Source organism: Leopardus geoffroyi, chromosome B4 (assembly GCF_018350155.1).
Source record: "Leopardus geoffroyi isolate Oge1 chromosome B4, O.geoffroyi_Oge1_pat1.0, whole genome shotgun sequence".
NCBI lineage: Eukaryota > Metazoa > Chordata > Mammalia > Carnivora > Felidae > Leopardus > Leopardus geoffroyi.
The window spans coordinates 123,386,755-123,408,131 of NC_059341.1; the positions used below are offsets into that span (position 1 = coordinate 123,386,755).

Consider the following 21,377-nt stretch of genomic DNA (forward strand, 5'->3'; position numbering starts at 1 on the left):
TCTGCCCCTCCTCAGCTTCTGCATTTTCTCTCAAAATGAATAAATAAACATTAAAAAATAAAAGAAGTATTTAGATTCTTTGTAGATATCTGCTTCACAATGTTCTCTATCCTGGAGGGTAATGTATTGAATCACACCAGCTTTTTATTTTGAAGTTATATAAATCAGTACAACTTCCAAGCCCTTTACAAATAAGCCTAAACGTACCTTTGCAAACAAAAGTACCTCTTGTTCCATAACTCATCTGTCCATCGGACCAAATTAGACTGCTTACTATACTCTAGACATGTGTTGCCCCATTTGTACCTTCGGCTCCTACTAAAGTCATTTTCATCCTTACCTCAACCTCAGCACATTTGGCTTAAAAATTCTGGCATGTTTTCCACCCATCCTTCCTTAATCGTCCTGCCATTTCTTCCACACCCTCCTCACCCCTGCACTGGCTAGAAGTGATGATTCATCCCTGTAAACTCCCATATCACTTGTTTATGACCTTCTCCTCTTGTATGCATTCGTATAGGCATACAGACACTTATTTGTATATTTATTCCTTCATTCAAAAGATAGTCATTGAGCATAATAGGCAACATGGTAAGAAGGTAAGAAGTAGAAATACAATCTATATTCTTCTAGCTGCATTCTTCTATCCAGTACCTGGGTTAATTGATTGTGTCACTGACCCACTTTGAAAAAAGGCCTCCTAGAAACACAAAGGGAAAGTGTGCTGTGGGCACTAACTGTGGGCTTTAACTAAACAACATGAACCCAAAGTAACTTTTTTTTTTAAATGCAGGTAGAAAATAAGTTAGACTCAAGAGATGGTAAATAATTTAAATTTGAAATAAGATTAAAAATGTAAGAATCTAGAAGTAGTTCTTTAAAAGAAATTACCTGTTATGATAATCATGGTTAAAGGACCAATAATAAAAACTAAAATCTCAAGTTGCTTAAACTTTTTAGCTGGCAGAATAAGCTTAGTACTAAGAGTTGAATCAAAGTTTTCTCATTTAAAGTTGTAGTTTGTATAAATTGAAACAAATATTCAAATGTTCTTGAAAAATGAGCAAGCAAATGGATTAACAGTTAACTTATCTAAATGGCACAGATAAAGATTTGACTGTGTTTTACTATATTTGCCATGGGCTGGATAAGGTTTTGTCATGCATTCCTGGTGACGTTACTTGAACACAGTAAGTCTTCCAAAGCCACCTCTGTAGTCTGAAGTCTCCACAGAGCATACAACTCTCCAGTGTAGATATTTGTATCCCAGTTGGTACCCTCCTAACCATTACCCCCAGTCCAAATCCCCAAGCTCTAAGACCAGGGAGCTCAAAATCAACCATTCTGAACCACATTCTCTTTTTGTGTTGGCATCATGCTTGTGAGTGCTGCCACATGAGGTCAGTTTCTGATTCTAGAGAGGGAGCAGTTATGGTTCTAATTGAAAGCAGTGAGCATTCATGGAACTTCTACTATGTGTCCCACTCCATTAGTTGGCACCAGGAGGACACAGAGAAATACATGACATGATCTATGACTTGGAGGAGCTAGCTCTTTTGATTTAAGAGACACTAAACACACAAAAAGATTAGAGATGATATAACCATGAAGTATTAAATTAAACATGTGATGATGAATTCCTAGATTATGTGATTATTGGTATGTATTTATTGCTATGGTCAGCAGAGAGGGGAGAATGGGCCCTTGACCTTGGCTAGCAATCATACTTCATTTCCTTTATCTGTTCACTCACCTCCTCTTATAGATGGTGGTTTTCATTTTCTCTCATCTCTCAAATTCTCTACCACCTCTACCACCATCCTCACTCTTAGTTGAAGACCTTACTTCCTGTTTCATCAAAAAGATAGAAGCATCAAAAGAGACTTCCTACAACTTCCTCCCATGGTATTCTTTTGTCCACCCATTTTTTTGTAGCCACATACTGTAGGTTTCCCACTAGCAGATGTACATGCCCATGCTCCTAGTTGAGACTAATCACCTTTGCCTTCCCTCTTGCCTGTTCAAGGACCTCACTCTAGAAATTCTTCCCTTCTCTCCTGTATTCTCAATTAGTCCTCCCTCCTGCATCATTCTCACTAGCACATAAATATGCTTGCCCTTCTCCCATCTTGATTCTACCTTCCCATCCAGCTGCCAGCTCATCTCTCTCTCTCCTTTTACCTTTCTGTTGTTGGACTTTTCCCTACTGAATTAAAAATGTGTATATTGTTATAGGGAGTAGGGGAAATCATAGTGTTATCAGTGGTAAGAATTCCTAAAGGTCTGATTCCAACTGAATAGAAATAATCTTTTCTTTAGGAAAAAAAAGCACTTCTTAAAAGTAGGTAGAGTAAAAAGAAAATTGGAATAAAAGGAAGGGCTTTGTATTGTAGTGTGACTTCATAGCCAATATCCTAGCAAGTGGGTTAATGTCCACAGGCCTCAGTTCCTTCATGCAGCTACGATTTCTTGGAGTACATAAACATTTAGAACACAAATCATTGGTGAATTAGATACTGCTTCTTATGTTACTGAATTATAATTATGATAATTTTAGTTTATTGGCAGAAAATAATTTAATCTGGGGCACCTGGGTGGTTCAGTTGGTTGAGCGTCCAACTTCGGCTCAGGTCATGATCTCGCGGTCTGTGAGTTCGAGCCCTGCATCAGGCTCTGTGCTGACAGCTCAGAGCCTGGAGCCTGCTTCCGATTCTGTGTCTCCCTCTCTCTCTGCCACTTCCCCGCTCAAGCTCTGTCTCTCTCTCTCTCTCTCTGTGAAAAATAAATAAACATAAAAAAAAAGAAAATAATTTTATTTAGTTCACAGAACTGAACCAAAATTGTGTTAGATGTAGGTGGAAAGCTATTTGAGAAAACTCATAGAAAATCAGAAGCTGCAATAGACAAAACTTAATTGGTAAATTGCCAAGAAAGTTTCTAAAACAGACAATCTGTAGACATCTAGAAGAAGCACATGAACCACTCATTAGTACATATGGACTCTCAGCCTCAAAGACAGGAAAGCCAACATCATCTTTTCATCTTACTACTCAGTATGTGGAAACTTAGATGGCAAATACAGAAAACCATAACAACCTTCCCTCTTCGTGACTAAACCTTATTACTTGACATCATAGAAGAAACTATAGAAATGCAAAGCTAACACTTAAAATAAATACTATGCATATCCTTGTGGAGGGGTGGAGGAGGAGTGATAGCAAGGAAAAGCACATATTTGCTATCAGTGCTTAATGTACCATGTTTCAAGACAAGAATCAGAAGTACAGTATTGAGAGACTCATGGTATTTTAGTATTGGAAGGGACCTTAGAAACCACAAGTCCACCTGTCTATTCATTTGATATCTTACTGAAATGGAGAATGGGAGATCTCATGAGGGATAATGTACAGAATAATGAGGTACAGTGATCTCAACTGGGCAACAGAACAAGAAAGAAGAAATGTATCTTTGCTATATATGTTCACTAATATGGCACTTTGCGGAAGAGGTAGGTGAATAAATAGAATGGCCTCTTGGACACATTGATGGGCACTTGCCTGGGAAAAAGATTTCTTCTAGATTTGTGTGCCTCAGAAAAGAGAAGCAACACTAAAAGAAAGGAAGTTTAGACATAGATTTTTGGGTGGATAGGCCAAGCTTCAAGATGGTCTAGGTTGGGACATAGAAGCATTGTGTTGGAAAGAGTAAATAACCCCAAATTAAGTGTCACAGAACTTGAGACAAGACCTGGATTTAAATCCCAGAAGTATTGCCAAATAGTTCTATGACCTTGGATATTTACTCATTCTCTCTGAGCTTTTCTATCTATAATCCCAGGTTGAAGCAGACTGAGACTTAAATCCCAGCAGCATCATTAATTGCTGGTATGATTTTGGGCTAGTTATTTATTCTCTGGAAAACTACTTACCTATAAAATTAGGATATGGATACATACTTCACGGATTGAGCACACAAAAAGTGCTAGTAAAGTAGATGTTGTTAGTGTGAGAATGTTTATATACATTGAGTACAAACCACTAACATAAAGTTTTCCAATTTGGAACCTATTTTGTGCTATCTGTATACAGAGTTTCCTGATGGCCTCTCTTTGGTAGAAAAATTGGGTCAAGGTCAAGGTGACCTGTTTCAAACCAATTTGGATGTTCTCAAATTTATTTAAGCCTTGATAGATAAGCTAGCTAATATGAATGATTGCAATGTCCATAGGAAATATCACCTACTATAAAATTTACTATCCCTGTCATTAATCCACAGTGGACACCTAATAGCTATCCAAAAGAATTTCAGATTCTGAAATTTCATTCAAACTGAAAATAGTCACATTGATCTCTCTGTCATATTTGTTAGCTTTAATTTAGAAAGACATTATATTAAATATTAGTGTTTATCTTATTTTGATGATTTGTTTATTTTTGATGATTTGATGATTAGTATTTATCTTATTTTGATGATTTGAGTAGCAACTGTAATTTTTGTTCTGCCATGTTAACTCTCTAGACAATTAGCTGAGGGGAAGTGGAGGAACATACATAAAAATGGATCAGAGGAGGCAAGATGTAAAGGCCCAAATCCCTTCCCTCCATATACTTAAGGAAAACAGCCTCACTTAGAAGTACAAACAGTCCCTGGAAAGGTTCCAGTTTATGCAGAGGTTAATAGGAATTGCTTTGGGGTTCCTTAAAAGGCTAACAGAGCTTCTCGTGCTTTTTAGCAAGACCATGTTGCTTTCCAACACTTCCCACCTCATTACTGAAAACTGCTTCAGAGACCAGTCACAGAAAGGAGACTACAACCAGAGCTTGTTACTAACTTCCCTCTAAAAGACTACGTAGACTAACCCCATCATGTTTTTGATCCTTGTTTACATTTCAGGTCACATCTCATAATGAATATTCTTTATCCTGCCCTACACGTTCCTTAATCTGACTTAGTCTTCTGTATTCCTTCCCCAAACTCTTCAACTATGCTCTTTGGAACTCATGACATGTCATCAGCAAAATCCCCCATTTCTTCATCTTTTGCTTCCCCTTTTTACTCTAACTGAAACCCATCTGTCTCTTGAGGACAGCAATTTTTCCTAGTCTTCTCTTGAAACTTTTATTTTTTCATGTTATATTTCATAAACAGCAGGGTCTGGAAATGATGGACAGATGTCCTTTTTATTCCCCATGACAATTTTCTGATTTTGCTCTTTCTTTCCCAAGCTACTCTACTTCCAGCTCCTGGGGAGCACAAGCTGTCAGAATATGCCACCTTCTATCCCACCTTATTGCTATTACCCATTGTCTTCCTAGTCATTCCCTTTCACTCATTGAAGATTTGTTGTCTGGATCATTGTCTTTCCTTCCATCATTGTTCTTGTAACCATTCTTGAGGACTATAGCATCCATATGAACAATCCATCTGATAATGTGGTCTTTGAACTCCTTGGCTTCCTTGCATCCAATCATCTGTTCCTCCACTCTGTCTCAGCTATCACCCACCTTCCATAGGCACACACTATACCCTAGAGATTTCTATTTCAATTACTACTCTCTTGGGTATCTCAGTTGGTAGAGCATCAGATGTTTAATCCGAGGGTTCAGGGTTCAAGTTTATGTTTGGGGGTTTGTGGCTTTTGCCACTTACTTAGGTGACCAAGTATTATTCCTCAAAATTCCAATGCAAAAGCATGCTTTCACTTTAAATTGAATTCAATCCATTTTCCATTGTTTTCAGAATATGTTAGATAAACATGTCCTCAGGGAAGAAAAAAAAGTATCATCTCCAAAATCCCTATTCCAAGTATACCTACCACTGCCTACATACCATCTTCTATCTTTCCAGTTTACTTCTTTCAGTACTCTTCCTCTAACCATTCTTAACCCCACTGGGATATCCAATCCTTTGATTCTACCATATTTCCCTGTCTTATTCCCTCATGCCCTTGCTTCCCTCTCTACCAATTTAGGTTCTATGACCTGGCACTTTAATCCATCCCTATGTGTATATATACCTTGTCCATCCCTCCTCCCACCATATTTGTCAGGCAAAAACCCCAACTCTAAATCTCTGTTGATTCCCTAGCTGCACCTTATCAGTTGAATGTGGCTAACAAAAACACATAATCAGGCTGAGCAGCCTCACATTAGATTTTTTTCCCCTAAAACATCAAATCAACCTACAGTACAGTAGGTTGTACTGCTTGGAAATCTAAGACCTTTCCAGAAATAATGTGAAGAATATTGAGGAAGGGGACAATACTACAAACAAGAAGACTGGGTAGGATTCAGATGAAAGAATCAGAAAAGAGATGGTGGGCCATGAACTAGAGAAATAGTCACAGGAATGTTGGTTAGAGAATATTTTCCAAAAACATTTAGGAAGCAGAATTTGCAAGATTTGGTGAGTGAAACTTGACCTGGGAAATTAGATAATCAGTTTGGCTTATATCATGAACCATCAGGTAGAAGCTAGAGATAATGGACAAATGAAGTCATTCTAGATTTAAGATTTTACCCAGAGTATTTCATTGGATGATTGGAGGGGACTTCATAGGAAGGTTATTCTTCATAGGAAGTTGTTCATTTCTGTTGTTCATAGGTTGTTGTTCATTTCTTTACACTTCATCTTTCAACAAACTTCCTACCTAAGACTTCTCAAAAATAGTCTTTGTAGTTTCTCTCCATTCCTGTTTGTGAGGCTTCCATTCTACTATCCTTTGTTATTTATAACTTCCAGTTTGAAGGGATGAAGACAAGATATTGATCCCTAATAGTTAAAAAAAAACCATGCATTTAAAAAGGAAAAACAATTCAAAGAAAACTGAGTAAGAACTTCAAAGTAGGGCATATGCTAATTTCAGTTTGGGAATTTTAATTTTCCTATTAAGTGATAGGGTCAATAGGCAATTGATTATATTGTTAAAGATGTAGACCTGGGAATTGTATCTATTGTTTTTACCCACTTAGAATTCATTATTCCTTCTGTTAACAACATCCTGATATTTTCTGGGAAGTTACCCCTGTCCCTCTCAGCAGCTTACCACTCTCCACTCCCTTATCTTCCTATGCTTATCTTCCTTTGTTTGTTTATTTGTGTATTGACTATATCTCCCTCTGTAATATAAGCTCCATGAGCCTAGGGACTTTGACTCTGTTGGTCACTGTTGCATTCCTAGAACAAAGAACTGGGCACATAGTAAGTGCTCAATGTATGTTAAATAAACACCGGTTTTTTTGAGGTTGACCTCACTCCTGCCTCCAGAAATGGTGATATGACTCAGGATTAACAAGTAATCATATTACTTTGTTGGAGACAATGATTGGTTTAAGATGGGCACATAAACCAATATGGCCCTGGAACTGAAAGCATGTATTTTTGGAGCTTTAAGGGACCACATAGAGGGACGTGGACTAGAAGCAAAACCAAGTTGGATGGAAGCAGAGTTAAGAGAGAAAGAGAATGAGGCCAAATCCTCATAACATTATTTAAGATCCTGGGGCAAGACAAACATGTTACATGAACCAATAAATTCTATCTTTTGTTTAACATTGTTCAACATCACTTAAGTTGAATTGCATTTTCTGCCATTTATAACCTAGAGTCCTGACTAATGCTGGTTGTAACTGAAGTATTGTAAATAGATTACATCACATGGGCAGGACAGATAGTGAGATAATAGAGCACCAGGAAAAACCGTATTTATGGATGAATGGAAGAAGGAGACTAAAAAGAATAGCTTAAAATGTAAAAGAAGAATCAGTACTATCTAGCTCACAGAAATTAAGTGAAGAAGGAATCTTGGAAAGGAAGAGGAAAGGTTAGAAGTATTAAACTCAGAGTCACCTAGAAGTCTTGCTGAAACACAGATTGCTGGGCCCCACCCCAGCATTTCTAATTCAGTAAGTCTTGAGTGGAGCCCAAGAGTTTATTTTTTTTATTTTTTATTTTTTCAACGTTTATTTATTTTTGGGACAGAGAGAGAGACAGAGCATGAACAGGGGAGGGGCAGAGAGAGAGGGAGACACAGAATCGGAAACAGGCTCCAGGCTCTGAGCCATCAGCCCAGAGCCTGACGCGGGGCTCGAACTCCCGGACCGCGAGATCGTGACCTGGCTGAAGTCGGACGCTTAACCGACTGCGCCACCCAGGTGCCCCTGGAGCCCAAGAGTTTAAATCTCTCAAGAGTTCCCAGGTGATGTATGTATGTATGTATGTATGTATGTATGTAGTATTGATTGATTGATTTATTGCTTGCTGGTCTGGGGACCACCTTTGAGAACCACTGCTATGGAGATTTTGAAGAAGGTTGAAATGTGAAAAGAGTTTATTCGACTTGAAAATATGGAAAAGGAGAACAGTACATGTGTTTGTGGTGGGTGGATGAAGATGCAGGGAGTTTGGAGTGATGAGGAGGTGGAGTAAAGGCAGTGAGGATAGGCAATTATTTCAAGGCATAAAATTATCAAAGAAATTAGAGAGGGAGCGAGTTTGAGGGAATGGCCCAAAAAGCACCTCTTAATTAAAGTTGGCAAAGATCTGGGCATGTTTATTTGCTAAAAACAAAGGTCTGTAGTGAAGCCTTGGGAAAATGAAGATACAAGAGGTATAGGAGGTGAGCCCTACAGTAATGAGTTGGAGGAGACCAGAGAAATAGGTGAGGTCCTTGAGTCCTCTCAGTAATCGAGAGCAGAAGATGGAGCAGATATGGAGAGATTTGTGGATGGAGGAGCCCATGTTTGGATTGCCCAGTTTTTCCCCTTAAAATAGGAAAAAGTTTCATTTGCTTAGATTAAGGCAAAAGGTAGAAGCTCAGGGGGGTTAAAGAGAAAGGAGAAAGTTTAAAATAGCTGCTGAGAAAAATGGGGGGAAGTTGACTGTGGGCAAGCATCAGGTCATATTCAGAGCAACCAGGGCTCAGCTGTGGTTGGAGTCCATGATTTCAGAATGGAGCTACTTCTTCCCAGCAAAGCTCGGCAGCCTGGTTTAGGAGCAGAGAAGGCAGACTGTGGCATTTGTCCAGAATAGGGGTGACTTTCCTTCTTGTTCTTTTAACAGCAATAATACCTCCATTAATTAGTGCTCTGGGAATAAAGTTCTTTACTATTAAAACAGGCAGTCTGAAAAACAAAAACATGTCCATAAATCACGAAAGCAGAACACTTGTAGCTGTATGACAGAATTGCTTGCTTACTACACAGTTTCTTTTTGTACTGGACAAGACCCTAGTCTCGATCACCATGTGAAATCTCTGAAGAATATCTTCTGTCCTAGGTCCCTTTGACCTACTTCAAAGGTCTGACATCTCCTGTTCTCTTCAACCCCATCCATCTACAAACCTGGGGAGGATTTGATAATCAGTCTTGTTGCTGCTGATAACAGATTTTTGGAATCCCTCACTTGTGTGTTTCTTTAGTCAAGATTATGCATTTTCAATGCTTTTCCTCTGACCGTGGAATAATATTGGACTTCCTTTTCTTAGAAGCAATTTAAGTGTCAACTTAAAGGAGGAGGAATACAGGCAATGGAGGTACATCTGATCTGTAGTGCTTCATATTGTATCCAGGGGCCAGCTAAGTGCCTGAAACATAGAGAATACTCAAGAAGTATCTATTGAACAAATGAACAAATGAATTAAAAAAACCAATAAAACAGATAGTGAGTTGGAGTGGGGATGGAATTGAAATGGGGATGGGATCAGACATTGTTTGTGGAGGTGCAAATTATCACAAATTTTGTGGAGGGTACTTTTAAATTGTGTTTCCTCAGAAGTAAGCTCTGAGACAAAGATTTGAGAGCAAGTAGTTTACTTAGTAGGCGATCCCATGTAGCACGGGTAAAGGCGAGGGAAGGGAAGGAAGCCAATAAAAGGGTACGTTAATGAGAGGGCTATCATTGTGGATAGCTGAGGCTCAGTTCCACTACAGACCTCAGTATAGAGATGTTCCCTGCCAATGGGTGAAGAAAGTGGGGGCATTTATTTGTCATTGACTGAGGACTTCTCTTTGGTATGTTCAGTTCCCAGCTTTTCTGGCCTACCCGAGAGCAGTCAAAACACACTTTGACAGCCAGGGAAATCCCTCAGACAAAGCCGTGCAGGTGCTTGTAGTAGGAAGCCATTAGTGACTAAGGAAACGGTATGGTGGGGGCATCGGAAACAAAGGGCCTGTATGGCACTATATTTCAAAAATTTAAATGCTCATACCCTTCCATGCAATATTTCCAATTCTATAAATTTATGCACTTGATAAATGCATACAACTGCACAAATACATACACATATACACACAATATTCACTGCCTAATTATTTGTAGTAGCAAAATTTTGGACACAGTTTCAATGTCTATCTATGTAAGAGACTGATTAAACAAATTATTGCCAACCATATATTGGAATCCTATGTGGCTGCTAAATAAATAAGAAGGTTCTATCTGTACGGATACAGAAAGATCATCAATGTGTATTATTAGCATAGAAAAGCAATATTAATAATGGCTTGAATAATATGCTACCATATGTGTAAAAATGTGTGTATGTATGTGTGTATATGTGTGTGTGTGCGTGTGTGTGTGTGTGTGTGTGTATATATATATATATATATATATATATATATATAAAATATCACTGGAAGGATGTAGAAGAAACTGCACACAGTAATTCCCCTAACATGGAAATTGAGAAGAATGAGAGACAAGATAGACAAGGTGAAAGAGAAAAACATTATTTTTACTATAGTATGTTGTATTGTGTAATTTTTTTAATATGCTCAAGTAGGACCTATTTTAAGAAATTAAAATGTTAAGTGAATTGGGGTAGTTGTGTATGTATGTGTGTATGTGTAGATTGTAGTTAATAAAACAAAATAGAAACTTTTCTTCCTATTTCCATTCCCACCTTCTAATCTTAAGGGAATTGAATATAAAAGGATTCCAGCAATTTTCTTGAACTCTTAGATGTCCTAACGCTGAGATTATTCTGCTCCCAGCCAATCATGAGAATGACCTCCTCCATACTTCTTCTGCTGTTGCACTGTTCTCAGGTCTCTGCTTTCCTGTGAACCAAAGAAACGACGGCTGATAACTTTTTAAGGTAAACACAAACAACAGATAAGTTCTGGCACAAGCTGGACTAGATATTCTTGATAAGACATTGCCAGCAGAAATGTTCTCATCCTTGAGGAAAGTCCCTCGAGTGGTCCTGACACTCTGGGGCAGGGAAATCACTCCTTAGGGGTGCCCAGAATGTCTCAACACTTGGCTGGGCAGTGGCATGTCACAGAAGTGGCTAATACAGATCTTCATTTTGAGGAACTGGTGCTTTCTCTGAAGTGCTGGGGCTGGAGGAACTAATTTTCCCTAACAAAACTGGTGACCTATTGCTGTTTCTTCTGCCTTCTCAGCCTCTCCATGGAAGAGAGGATTAATCAGCTAATTGCTCAGTTTAATCAGTCCAGACAGTCACATTTAACATTGACTGCCCAGATTAGATGGTTTAATCTTTGGCAGGGAGTTGGGGAAGAGGTACAGAATTCCCATTTTTCTCAGTCGGCACCGCTGAAGAATAATAAAGATCTTAATTTCACATCTGGATCATTGCTACAGCAAACCTTAAATGCTCTTTCTGTCTCCAGTGTTGCCATTTTAAAAATTATCTTCCAAGATGTGACCATTGTAATCTTTCTAGAATGTGGGTATAACTCTGATGATCCATTTCTTGAAACCCTTCAGTGGAAGCCTATTTTCCTATAAAGTAAAATACATTCCACTAAGCAGGGTACTCACAGTCTCTCATGGTCCAGCCCATGCCAACTTCTATAGCTATATCACTTACCAGTTCCCATCCTTTTGTATTTTCAGCAGTGCCAATGGATCCCTATATGCTGCTCATGTTCTGCCATATTTCAAAGCACAGAGACACTGTCCCTGGTCCTTTAGGTTCTCATGGACCCATTAGAATCCTTCTGTCTCATAGTACTTATAACACTGTATTGTAATTCCGTGTTTGTCTATATCCTTTATTAGATGGCAAGCTTTTCTAGATAAAGGCAGTCTCTTATTTTTATATTCCCATGTAGTAGGTAATCACTAAAAGTTACTTACATAGACTAACTTCCCTCTACCCTATTTCCATCAAGTGCCTGTGCTTGAATGCCTTCAGCTTGTGTCCTTTGTAGACATCTCATTCTATTTTCATGATGGATAAGAATAGTGTTACAGGTTGGGTTCCTCAAGAAAAATATTCTGAAATGGAGATTTGCATGCAGGAAGTTTTGGTGGAGGTTTCTCAGGATCTGCACCTGTGGAGGAAGTGAAAGAAGCAGATTGGGAAGAGAGAGAAGCTGTGCTGTGGCACAGCAGCAGGAAGGCCTTAGTTGACCTCAGAGAGTTCTGAAGCTGGGGCAGCCCTTCAGAGTTGGCCCAGGTCAGGGGAAGGAGGCCGAGCTTTCATGTCTCTACATCAACCAGATGTTGGATGCAAGCTGCTCCTGGAGAGAGCCATGACCTTAGGCAAGGTGTCTCTTTTCAGCCAAGGGCAATTACAGTAGAGGCCTGAGAATTGAGAGCCATTGGTGAGCAACATACGCAGCACTTGAGTGAATACGCCTTTCTTTCCTGCAGGCAAATCTGGGCAGTGCAGATCCTGCATCAACTCTGTATCAACTGCAAATGTGGACTCTGGAGTTAGAATACCCGTGTTCAAGTGTGAGCTCCACCACTTGTTAAGTGTTCCAGTTATCTGTCACTATGTGACAGACTTAAAACATAATAATGTGTTGGCTTAAAACATAATGGCTTAAAAACAATCATCATTTATTTATGGCATAAATCTGCAATTTGGGTAAGGTTCAGTGGCTCATCTCTCTTTTGCACGGTATCAGCTGGGGGTGGCACATTTAAGGTTGGAAGACCTACTTCCAAGATGGCTCACTTACATGGCTGACAATTTCAACAGAGACCTCTCCATCTGAGAGCTTGGGCTGTCTTGTAGCTTGGTGGTTGAATTCCAAGGATGAGTAGTTCAAGATAACTGGGCAAAAGCTGTATTATCTTTTACGACCTAGCCTCAGAAGGCAGAGTATCACATTTTGATAGAGGAGTGCCATCCCCTTCTCCCAGAACCCCAAATCTCATCTTGTTATGGCATCAAGTACAGTCATTTGAGTATTTATTCTGATGACTTGTGACTAGAGAGGCAAATTATCTGCTCTTCTCATAGCCAACATATAATTTGGGATAGGCATAAAATAACCTGACAGACGTTGTCTTTCAGAGAGAGGGAAAATAAGAAACACACAACTGTTTGGGGCTATAATAATTTTGGAATCCAGCCAGACACATATGTTAGTCCTTGATTAGGGCTCATCCTACTCTCTAGAATGGTTCTCCACAGCTCTTGGTTCTCTACCTCCTAACTCTTGGTTCCATCTTCTGAATTATCCTTTATTATGCATAAACAGTAGACTGTGTTTGCAGCTGAGTAATTTTCTTAGTCCATATCCCAGTCCAAAAGTCTTTTAATTTTATATAGTCTTTGTCCCTTTCAACCTAAATTGGTAGTGCTTCCACCAGAAAAAATATTTTAAAGACACTGTGCATCATATTGATCTTTACCCATTAGACAAAAGTTATACCCACAAACCTATTTCAGACCTTTAAATATTTGGCCCCCTGTGAGTCGACTGGATGACATTGCCTTTAAGATTCTTGGAAACCCTATTATTTAATGGAGATCATTGGTGATCTATGCCCCTCATATTCTTAGAAGTCCTTTTATCAAGGTCTCTGAGGCACCAGGTTAAATTTTTCTGAAGCCCTAACAAAAGGATTTATAGTCACACCCTGTATTTAATCATCTTTCCCTTGAAGCCATTTATAGATTTGAAAATCTTGGAAAGGCTAGGAATGAGACAGTTTTATTTTCAAACCCTGCAAATCCTGGCTTATTTGTACACAATAGTTTGTTCTTTAGCTAATTTGTCTCCTCTCACATTTTATCATAGATAGTGAGAAGAAGCAAGGTGGCTTTTTCCAATATTTTTGGAAATCCCTTTAGCTAAGTCATCAAATTCACTAGGTACATTTCCTATTGGCCATGTTACCCTAGGTGACTGACTTGTCAAATTTTCTGCCACTACACAATATGGATACCCTTTCCTCTAGCTTCAAAGTAACATTGAATTCACTTTTTTTTTTATACCTTCTTAAGGCCTTTTGGCTTTCACTCTCTTCAAGGCCCTTTAGATTTCTGCCCACTATTCAATCCCAAAGTTGGTATGGTGTATTTTACTTTTTCCTCCCGTTCCCAGTACCAAATGTTATCAATTGCTCCGTGATATACCATTCCAAACTTACAGATTAGAGTAAAAGCAATAATTTATTTAGTTCATGAATCTTCAACCTGCACAGCACTCAGCAGGAACATTTCATCTCTGATCCTCGCAGCTGGGGTGGTCCATCTATTGTTGGATGATGCACTTCCAAGATGGCTTATTCCCATGACTGATAATTTGGTGCTAACTGCCAATTTCTCTCCATGTGGGTTTTATCACAAGGAGACCTTGGGCTTCTCACAGCATAGTGTCTAGGTTACACAGGCAAGTGTCCCAAGAGAACCAGATGGAAGCTGTATCACTGTTTATGAACTTGTCTCAAAAGACACATTGTGCCATCATGCCGTAGTCATAATTTTGCCCAGAGTTAAAGGTAAGAAATATGGACCCCACCTCTTGATGAAAGGATGTCAAAGTCTCATTGTATGAACAGCATGTGCAATGGGAGACGTTGTCATGACCATATTTGAAAAATATGCATACCATAGGCATATTATGTAACCTCTCTGTGCCTTAGTATATTCTAAAATTGTAGTACCTGCAGTTGTTCTGACTAGCACAGAGTGGAAAGAACTTGCCTTCTCCTTTCATCCTTCATATCAGGGTTCTACAAACTATAGCCCAGGGTCAAATCTGGCCCACTGCCTGTCTTTGTTGATAAACTTTTATTGGAACACAGCCACACTCACTCATTTATGTATTAACTATGGCTTCTTTCACATTATAATGGCAGAGTCTAGCAGTTGCAGCAGACACTGTATGGTCTGCAAAGACGAAAATATTTACCATTTTAGAGAAAAAGTTTTCCAATGCCTCCTTTACATCCTACTCAGTCATAGAAAATGGGAACTGAGAGTCACCAGAGAGATAATCTTGAGCACACTCTGTTCTGTGGATGAGGTTGTTGAGACTAACAGAGGATTAAATGACTAGTTAGAAGTAGAGGAACGCCTATATTTTGCTATTTACTGTATACCTTGTTAATGTGCTTATAAATATTTTGCAAACATTCTCTCATCTAACAGGAAGGTCTTATTTTCATTCTCAATTTATACCTAAGGAAAGTGAGACTCAGGTTAAGAAATTTGTCTGATTATACATGGGCAGAGCTGGAATTCCAACCCAGGTCCTCCTGACTTCAGAACCTGTGCTCTTAACTACTGAAGCACCCTTTCTGAGAGTGCAGCTTGCATTCTACTTGCCTCAGAACCCCCAGTCTGAGACCCATTGCACCCAGTATAGCACACATATGCTATACTCAAGATTCTCAATCCTGACTTTACTTTGGAATTATCTGAGGAAGTAGTTAAATATACATATGCCTGCTAAAAATATAAACCTGATCTTACTCCATTTGGGTTGGCATAACGAAATACCACAGACTAGGTGGCCTAAAAACAACAGGAATTTATTCTTCACAGTCCTGGAGGCTGGAAGTCCAACCACAAGGTCCTGGCATAGTTGGGTGAGGGACCTCTTACCAGGCTGCAGACTTCTCATTGTGTCCTCACGTGGTGGAAGAGGCAGGAGATCTCTCTCAGATGTCTTTCATAAGGGCACTAATCCCATTTACAAGGGTGCCACCCTCATGACCTAATTACTTCCTAAAGGCCTCTCTTCCTAATACTATCACCTGAGGTGTTAGGATCTCAATGTATAAATTCTGAGGGGAAACAAACATTCAGGTCATAGCTGACCTACAGATTGAGTAAATCTATAGTAGCATTTCTATTTTTAACAAATTTCTTTGGTGATTCTAATGCTCAGTTAGGGTTGAGAACCATTATTCTATACCCAGTAGAACAAGATACTCCTAACTCTTATTTAGGAGTTAAATGGACAGGTGTTTTCGTTGTTGTTGTTGTTGTTGTTGTTGTTCAATTCACATCTTTCCATCATCACCTCCCCCTTATGCTATCCTTACCATTGTGGCCACAAAGAGACCACAAGAAAGGCAGTTTATGAGAGCTGTACCAAACTCTGGAGGGCTTTAATGCAATGACAAGAAGGAAGGCACATCTTTTTCCAACTGACCTGACTCTTCCTCCCAAGGCAAGTTCTCCTCTGAGGCATGGGTGATGGCCACCCAAATCCTCACTCTGGAGCTGCAGAGAATTAGACTAAGAAAGGAAAAGTGAGAAAACTTAGAAGAGGAAAAAGTGGCAGTTTCCATGAGCTGGGGAGCAGCTTCTGGCCCAGCACTATGATGTGGGGCTTTTTGCATTCAGTTTTCTTCTGCCTTCAATCTTAAGCATATTTTCAGAGGATCTAAAAATGAAATAGAAGTGCAAACGGCACCTCTAACCAGTAAAAGTCAAAGAAACTAGCAACTTTTTAAGTCACTATTACACTCATGAGCTCATTTGAACCTTGGAACTTTGAAATAGTACAACAATTATATTTCCATTTTACATATGGAAGTTTGATTTTATTTATAGGAGATGTGATTTCTACATGTATCACAGAAGTTTGGTAAGCTGCACCATTGGGAGGGTAGGAATTTAATCCCTGCTCGTCAGGCACAAGACTGGCAAGAGAGAAGCTTTCTAATTAAGATTCTCACATTCATAAATAATTTAAAGCATTACTATTATCCTAGGAAGTGGCTTCTGAAAAATTATACATTCTTTTGATGTGGGAAGAGATGTTTTCTTTCCCTTTTTGCTCACTTAACCTGTTACAAAACTTCATAGTGTTTTGCAAAATTTGACAGTCCTTTGGATTTTTAAAAAAGTTATTTTGTAAACTAAATGTTAAATGAGGCCTCCAACTCCCATAACTATGCATGTTGCCATGGAGTGATAAACTATCCTGGTTTGTCCAGGACTGAGGGTCTCCTGGGGCATGGGACTATGACTGCTAAACTAGGAAAGTCCTAGGCAAACTTGGATGAGTTGGGACAAGTCAGCCTACTGACTGCCTCAACTTGGGTACAGAACATAGCTATTTCATGGACCTCCCCAAAAAAAACATCTATTCACCAATGTTTCATGACTAACATTTCTCATCTCTTTCCTCTTTCCTCATCCTTACCTTTTTAAGGAAAAGATACATTTCTCTCCTCTTGTGGAGAGAGGTTCTGCCCCCTTCCTAAAGCCTTGGCACCAACCATTTCATGACCCCATGGCCTCAACTTCCAGTCCAAGTAAGCTTATCATAACATTCCTTGAAGCAAACACTGTGCTCTCTCCTTCAGTGGAATGCTGGCAGACACAGTTTTCATCTTGTTTCATTACTGATTTTTATACTCCACCTTGTTCCAGATGGATAGTTTTGTGATGGGTCTTTCCAGTCTCTGGTAATCTTTCCCCATTCATCATCTGAACCCCAATATACTTTCTACATAGTGTCATATGTAAGGACATGACTAGCTCTGTAGCCTAAGACAAGTCACTTGACTCCTCTGAGTAGACGCCTCATCTAAGAAGGGGAACAAAACAAATTGATTTTGAAGATTCCTTTATGCCCTGAAATTCCATTGTATTATTATTCACTGAGTCTAATGCAACTGGTCAAGGCAATCTTTTATATGTCGCCTGGAAAACTTACAACATCCTCTAAACATGTAACGATATAGAACAGGGGAATGTCAACAGGGTTGATCCTCAAATCTTTCATAGACATAAATGGCTATTTATATCCCCATCATTCTCAGAAGTCTGTGCTCTCTGCTCTACAACCCTATGGGACAGTGCTATTTGAAGAGTTGTTTTTAAATCAACTACTTAGAAACAAAAAGATGCATCCTTTCACCCACCTCCTAATTTTGAAAGCCTTGTAAGTATTTTATGTGGGTTGCAGAAAATTTAGAAAACATACAAAATCACAGAGGGTGACAAAAACCACCAATAATCCCTTCATGTAGATGTAACCGCTGTTAAACCTTTGGTGTATTTATTAAAAATAAGTAAATGAAATAAACATTGTTCTATGTTGTTTTATAGTCAGCTTTATTCACTTAGCAACAGATGACACTTTCTCATTTCATCGTGAAATGTCTGGTGGCTCATTGTATTCCATTTTATGGGAAGCTATACTTGATTTAATTAAGTTTCTGGGTGGATATTGAGGGGTTCCCCTCCAATGTATTATAAACAAACATCTAATGTATTATTTTCCCACCAGGTATTCTTAATGGTGAATTTCTAGATCACAAGTGATACACATTTCTGAGGTTTTAATATGGACTGTCAAATTGTCTTCCAAAAAGTATTCTGAATTTATACTTTCCCTAGCAGGACATAAGAGTGGTGGCTCTTCTTTGCAGCTTTGTTAACAATTAGTTGTGACCAATGATCACGTTGGCCAAGGACTTTGGGCAAAGTCCAGTGTGACAGCCAAACTCTGATATTGCTCTTTGATATTAGTGTGTTTATAAAACATCCAAAAATAGAACAGGAAAGCAAACAGCAACATTGATCATTTGGGGTCAGAGTCATCCACTGAGTATTGGAGCATGTAAACATACATCAGGGACTCTTCACCTGGTGTCTATGAACCTTACCCCAGACTTTTTTAAGTGTGTGCTCCAACTGTACAAACCTATCAAAAATAGAGGCTGTGGCTGCTATGAGGAAATCTGAGAATATATAAAGTGTTTATGAAAAAAAGGAGAAATGAAGGGAATGTTCCCGTAGTGAGTACACTTGTTGTATGAATCAACTGATTTCATTTTCAAAGTATAGTGTGGGTATTTCTTATACCCATTTTATCAATGAGAAAAATCAGAACTCAGAGTCTGAAACTTCTCCCATGGTCATGCAGCTAATTAAGAACAGATATGGGACCCTAAAGCAGTGCTGTTTCTGTTGTAACACAAAGATCTTCCTAGAAAGGAAGAATAAGGCTAGGATTAAACATAAAGTATGAAGATAATGTTAGGTTAAAGGCATAGTGACTAGTGCACATAGGACTTGAATGCATTTGTGCTGAGGAATCGAATGAATGACCAATATTTCCTTCTTATCCTTGGCTTCAAGTGTTCCTAAGCAATGACAAAGGGGTTGGGAGGCTTTCTCTTCCACGGAATTTTTTGGTCTCAGACTTCACCCTTTAATTATGGTCCATATTTTCTTCACTCCAAGTTAGTCTAAAACAGCTGACAATAGCTTTGTGTGCCATGACTGGGTGGAAGAGGCATGTGGGAAATGTTTTAGGCTGACTGATAAGAACCTTCTTTTTTGTTTTTTGGTAGGTAGCATACTGGCAATTTCATGTAGTTCAACTTAATAGTTCAAATCTGCAATGTTGATGTTTCTTTTTATTCTAAGTGTTTATGAGAGAGACAGGCCCACTTCGTCTTCCTTTTCAAGACCTTGGGGACACCCTTTCCATCTTCCATAGAGGAGAAGCAAGACAAGTTTGCTTGCTCTTGGTGTAATAGTACTTAAGATGGCCCACCATTCTGGTGTTGGCTGCTTTGGTCAAGAGTTGGTGAGACGCTTTGATGGGGGAGTGGAGATAGATCCAGTTGAGACCCACCAGGTCAGCAGCAGCATGGCCCAAGCACAGGGATAGGATAAGGACCAGGCTCTAACTCCTGTGATCAGGGGAGAGTGGATAAGAATAAGGCAGAGGGAGAAGCAGGGAGAAAAAGGCAGAGTCTATGTATGACCTGAGGAATAATGTGGATATTTAGGTGAAGGAATAAGCCACAACCTTAGGAGTTAGACCTCAGGCCCAAAGTGGGAGCAGGCTTCACATGAGGGAAATTAGATGTGAGATCCAAGCAAATCAGGGCTCTTTCAGCATTTCCTACAGTCTGGGTCTGAGGGGAGCCATAGTGCATCAAAAGGCTTAGCTGTATACTGCATTGAGGCCCAGGATAGGGGAGCAGCCAGGCTGATGTAAGGATTTAGGCATTCTGCATTCACAAGTTATAAAGGTTTACCTTAATTCATTCACCTAGTAAACAGTTATTCAATTTATTTTCTGTTTTCAGCACTGTGCTAGTTGTTGAGAATAGAATGGTAAAAATACAAATTCTCTGTCTTCATGGAGCTTCTGTTTTAATGGAGAAGAGGGATAGTCAACAAGGGAAAATATAAATAAAATAAAATGATGATGGTGTTATGAAGTAAATACCCACAGTGATGGAACAGAAGTAAATACCCCCAGTGATGGACACCAGGAGGAGGGAGGCCTATTTTAAGTAGGGTTTTCCCAGGGCGATTGATTAGAGGCCACCCTTAGGAAGATCTGTGGGGGAACAGGCCAGGCAGAGGGGAAAGCAGGTACAAAAGTCCTTGGGTGGGAACAGGCTTCAGGTTCTAGGGTCAGGGAAATGAAGAGGCCAGTGAAGGAGAAGAGAAGCTAAGAGAAGAGGCTGGAGAGATGGATATGAGGTAGGCTAGATAGGAACTTGGGGGTCCCAGCTAGGAGTTTGGGCTTTATTCTAAAGCACAATGGAAGGACATTGGAGGGTTTTCAGTGGTGGAATGACATGACCAGAATTGCATTTGAAAAATTTCACCCTGGCTGCTCTCTGCAAATTGTAGAGGGGCATCAGAGTATCCAGGTAAGAGACTTCAGAGCTCTGTGGGGGAATCAAAGCCAGTCCTTGACCCCTTGTGAGAGCTCCCAGAAAAGACATTTTGCAAAGAGTTACACTGCTTTTTTACAAGTATCTAAAATTTATATTGAGTTGGAATCATGGACAGAATCTATTAAAAGCTACTTGGCTTTCTTTTATGAAGATGTATGTAGAAACTAATGTTTGGAAAAGTGCCCAAAAAGTTCATGCATCTTTTAATTAAATTAAGTAATTATTCATTCATTCATTTTTGTCTTTCTTTGATATAACAAATATTTAGTAGTCTTTGCTCTGTGCCATCTGCCCAAGGAATTCAATGGAGAATAAATAGATAAGCTCTCTTCCCTCCTGTGGCTTGTGGTCTACTCTAGGAAGTTTTCATGGCCTACTAAGTTCTTTACGAACTGAGCAACATGGAAGTATGCAGAAGAAAGAGTTCTCTCAGGAGTGGGAACTTGATATATATTGGTTGACAAACCAGTGATGTTGAACAAATCCTTAAGCTTCTTTGG

At 39.3% G+C, this 21,377-nt stretch overlaps 1 long non-coding RNA gene across 2 annotated transcripts in view; it reads left to right on the forward strand.

The window, feature by feature from the left end:
- LOC123590773 overlaps window positions 1–21,377 on the forward strand; it is an 83,803-nt gene that overhangs the window by 22,294 nt on the left and 40,132 nt on the right. Inside the window, exon 5 of one of the 2 annotated variants that reach the window (XR_006708969.1) lies at window positions 11,043–11,075. The exons of the other annotated variant lie outside the window; for it this stretch is intronic. This is a non-coding gene — a long non-coding RNA (uncharacterized LOC123590773). Of the gene's footprint in view, window positions 1–11,042; window positions 11,076–21,377 lie in introns of those variants that run through there. 2 annotated transcript variants of the gene reach the window in all.